This window comes from Silene latifolia, chromosome X (assembly GCF_048544455.1).
Source record: "Silene latifolia isolate original U9 population chromosome X, ASM4854445v1, whole genome shotgun sequence".
In the NCBI taxonomy this organism is placed as follows: domain Eukaryota; kingdom Viridiplantae; phylum Streptophyta; class Magnoliopsida; order Caryophyllales; family Caryophyllaceae; genus Silene; species Silene latifolia.
Window position 1 is genome coordinate 325448035 of NC_133537.1, and position 4775 is coordinate 325452809.

A 4775-nucleotide genomic window follows, 5' to 3' on the forward strand; every position below is an offset into this window, starting at 1 on the left:
TGTACCCAAGGACACCCTTGAACCTTTTGAGCAAAGAAATGAGTTTTGAGGTTTGGGTGTCATCAAGTGCACTATTGATGATGACGGGAAAAATGGAATTATCTCCTAGAAATTCATACTTCAAAGAAGAGGGAAGAGGTTTAAGTTCAACCGTAGGAGGAGGCGTGGAACTCTCCTCCTTCTTACCGACTTCCAACACTTCAAATTTGGGAGCTTGTTCATGAATAGGAGCCGAATCCAACATCCATACATACGCAAGAGTCTCAACATCCTTGTCATCGACCTCATACCCACTAACAAGACAAGTCTCCAAAGGATCCATAGAGGAAGCTTTTGGGTCATGCTCCTCCATGGGATTCTCAAGAATGTCAATAATGCAACAAGTGTCACCGAGAGATGGAGCTTCCATGGACTTGTGGAGTTCAAATTCCACCCTTTCCTTACCCACTTGCAAAGATAGTTTCCTACTCTTTACGTCGATCATAGCTCCCCCGGTGGCAAGACAAGGTCGCCCCAAAATAATTGGCACATTGTAATCCTCGGGCATATCCATAACAAAGAAATCACAAGGTATGACAAGCTTCCCAACAACCAAGGGTACATCTTCAATCACACCTATGGGAAATTTAACCGACCGATCGGCAAGTTGAAGTGAAACTCTAGTAGGTTTCAAATCTCCCAAATCAAGCCTCTTGAATATTGAAAGTGGCATGAGGCTCACACTAGCCCCCAAATCACATAAAGCTCTTTTAATAGCCACCCCTTGGATAGAACAAGGGATAGAAAAGCTCCCCGGATCTTCTAGCTTGTTAGGAAGCTTGTTTGTGTGAGTGAGTATAGCACTACATTCCTTAGAGAGGTTGATGGTTTGCACCTCTCCATTCTTCTTCTTCAAAGTGACAAGTTCCTTAAGAAACTTGCCATAAGATGGAATTTCGGTAATCATGTCAAGGAAAGGAATCGTGACATTCATTCCCTTCAAGATCTCCACGAACTTCTCATATTTCTTTTCAATTCTAGGCCTTGCAAGCCTTTGTGGAAAGGGTACCGGTGCTACATACTCCCTTGGTGGTGGAGTACATTCTTTGGCCTTAGTTGCAATAGGCTCATCTTGCTTTGGAGGGTCAACCATCTCCACCTCCTTAGACTTCTCCGCCATAATCTCATCTTCTTGCATAACTTCAACCGGGTGCTCTTTCACTACTTCACTTGACACCCTCTTCCTCTTCCACTTAGGAGATTTCTCAACCTCCTCCAATTGCTTACCACTCCTCAAAAACACCGCATTCATCTCCCTTGGGTTAACCGTATTACCCGGAAACTTCCCCGGATTTTGAGCCAATTGACTCAATTGTTGAGAAATTTGGGCCACATGAGTTTTCGTAGCCTTTTGTGATGCCTGTATTTCATCATTCACCCGGTTTTGTGAGGCAATGTGGTTATCAAGCTTTGAGTCGGATTTTTGATTTGCAATAACCAATTGTTCAAAAGCTTGTTCCCAAGATGGTTTTTGAGGGGTTTGGAAGTTTTGGTTTTGTGGTTGGAAATTTTGGGTTTGTTGTTGATTGAAATTTTGCCCCTTGAAACCCCCAAATGGTTGTTAGTTTTGGGTGATGAATTGTTTCCCTTGGAAACCGGGTGGAATTTGTCTTTGGAATTGAGAGTTTTGATTGAACCTTGGTTGTTGTTGAGGTTGGGAAGTGGTGGGATTTTGAATGTTTTGTGAAGCATAAGACAAGAAAGGGTGAGTTCTTTTTCCATTGACAAATTGGTTGTTGTTATTATTGTTGAACCCTTGTCTTGCACTTGTGGACTCCCAAATCCCATTTACTTGCTCATAGCATTCCTCACCTAGGGGTGCAATCAAGGGACACCCAATGGGAGTATGCCCTTGTTCACCACACAACTCACAAGACAAGACTTGCCTCATATCGGAGCCTTTAGGTTTTGAATTTAGCAAAGCAACTTGTTGGGTGAGTTCATCTAGCATACCCTTAACCTCCACATTCAAAACCGAATTAGAATCCTTGCTCTTGCCCTTCCTCATTTGCCTATCACTTCCCCATTCCATAGTTCTTGAGGCCATCTCCTCAATTAGTTCCTTTGCCGCTTTATGCCCCAAGATGTCTAAGGCACCTTTCCCCGATCCCGCATCCAATGAAAGCCTAAGGTCTTGAGTCAACCCTTTGTAGAAATTGTTCACTAGCTCGGCCTCGGAGATGCCATGGTGTGGGCATAACCGTTGGAGCTTCTTGTACCGTTCCCATGCCTCATATAAGGTCTCATCCTCTTCTTGAGTAAAGCTTTGTAGTTCACTCTTGACTTTGGCCGTTCTTGAGGGCGGGAAATACTTGTTCAAAAATGCCGAAGCCAACTCATCCCATGTCTTGAAGGAATCCGGGTCGCAATTCTTCAACCAATCCTTGGCCGAACCCCTAAGAGAATGGGGGAACAACCTAAGGCGAACCGCGTCATCGGAAACCCCATTTGATTTGTACATATCACAATTTTCAAGGAAATCATTTAGATGATCATTTGGGTTCTCCAAGGGACCTCCTCCAAATTGGTTGTCTTGAACAAGGTTGAGCAAGGCATTTTTAATCTCAAAGTTATTAGCTTGAATTCGTGGCCTTTGGATGCTTGGATTAACTATGTGCTTAGGAGCCATAGTGTCTCTTATCGGAACCGGATCAACCATGGTGTTAGGCTCTTCTTCTAAAACCCCAAAAGGATTTTCAAACACTTCGGTAGCTTCTTGGTGATTAACTTCTTCAATCGGTGGAAAATCAAGTAAACCCCTTCTTCTTAGAGAATTAAGTCTTCTTGCCGTGGCTTCAACTTCGCGGTCAAGTTGATATATCGGTTGACCTCGTCTTCGTCGCCTACTCATGCAAAAGACCTAAGCACTTGAAAGAAAGGATTAGTAACAAAGGACTTAGTCTAAACTAGAACAAAAACGATTAATATCAAGCCGTACTCCCCGGCAACGGCGCCAAAAACTTGATGGTCTCAAGTTAAACCTCGCAAGTTCACGATTTTATCGTTGTACACTTAAAAGGGTCGATCCCACAAGGAGTAGGTGGAGTACTAATCGTTCTAATTCACCGGTTTAGCTAAGTCGATAAATAACAAAGAGGGTAGTAACAATCTAGCGCTAAACTATCAAAATTAAAGACAAACAACAAGATAAGGTAAAAACAAGCTAAAGATAAAGGAAAGATCAAATAAAGAGAAGGACTAGAACTCGGTCCGACCATGAACATGAGTAATTCCACATACTAATCGTCTCGGCTAATCAAAAGGGGTAGAAAGGTAAGGGGGAGATGGCTCTAATTCGCCTAGAACCTCCCTTCCGGTCTCGCACTAGGACACTAGCTACTCCGACTAACCCCCCTCCCGGGTTCGAAAGTCGGTATCCCCAACTCAAAACCCGACAACCCCAAGAACATGCATTTTCCCAAGGAGGTCAAGTGAATGGTCAAGGTCATTAAGCCCTCATCATATTCCGGGTCATCCCACTCCCCCTTCCGGAGGTCGATTTCAAACACTAGCCTAGAGGCACCCTCCCTCGGTTCTCCCTTCCGGTCTCAACCTTAGTTGGTGACAAGGCCAAATTTCGGGTGTCCAATTTACTACCTAACCAACTTCCGTCGGTGGACAAGGGTCACAAGTTGACACTACCCAAAACCCAAACCATAAGCATGCAAATTCCTCTAAACTACCCTCACCAATTTCCCCCACAAATTAGCCTTAATGATAATTAGTTAGTGAAATTACCCATATCGGGTCAAAACGAGTCCTAGAAGGAGACTACTCACTAATCATGGTCCTAATTGCAAAATAAACAATAAAGATGGAAACTTTGGTCACAAACATGGTGAGGAGATGAATCTTACTACTAAACATGCAACAAATCAACAATAATTAAGAGAAAAAGAGATTAATTCTAATAGCAAGGTTAACTAATCTAAAAGGCATAATCTTTAACCAAATCAACTCAAAGATTAAGTCTTTGAGGAAAACTATCCAAGCATGAACAAATGAAAGAGAATCAAAGCAAATAGGAACAATGAAAAGATGAACAATGATGAAATCAACAACAACAAACAAACAACAACAACAATTTTAACATAAACAATCAAATAAACTTGAAGGAAGAACAAAATGTAAACAAATGAAAATAAGGAGAGAAATAATACCAATCAAGAAGCAAGAAAGGAATTATGATAGAATAAATAAGTATAAACTTTCAATCTTCTTCTTACAACCCAAATTCAATCCCAAATTGATTGAATTACTAGTCTAATTAAGGAATGATTAGCAAAAGGATTAGCAAAGTTTTAAACTTGAAAGGGAAATATTCTCAGATCTAGGGTTGTGTCAAAAAGGGTTTAAGAGGGGGTATTTATAGGCTTTTACAAGATTAGGAAGAAAAGAGAGAAAAACCAAATTCCGCTGCTGCTGCGTTTTGCCGGTGGACCGGCTGCCGGTGGTCCTACCGGCAAAACCGTGCAAAGAATTAAAACATCTGGCATTCGTGTTTTGCCGGTGGGGGGTTTGCCGCCTGCCGCAAAACACCTTCTTCGGACTTCTTCTTCTTTGTTGATGTGTGAAATGCCGGTTGGCCAAGCTCGGTGCTCCTACCGGCAGCGAGGTCAAGCTTGTTTTTCCTCCAATTCTTCATTTAATTCCTCTAGCCGTGTTCTAATGGTGGGTGGGCCGCCTGCACGGCAAAAACTCTGATCTTAGCTTTTCTTCAACTTCTTAAGTAATTC

The 4775-nt window shown here is 42.4% G+C and overlaps 1 non-coding gene across 1 annotated transcript; it reads left to right on the top strand.

Annotated features, from left to right (window-relative positions):
- Nucleotides 1-2219: 2219 nt before the first annotated feature.
- Nucleotides 2220-2326, top strand: LOC141624867 (small nucleolar RNA R71). Its single transcript, XR_012534671.1, has one exon. It is a non-coding gene; the product is annotated as a small nucleolar RNA R71 (small nucleolar RNA).
- The last annotated feature ends 2449 nt before the right edge of the window (nucleotides 2327-4775 follow it).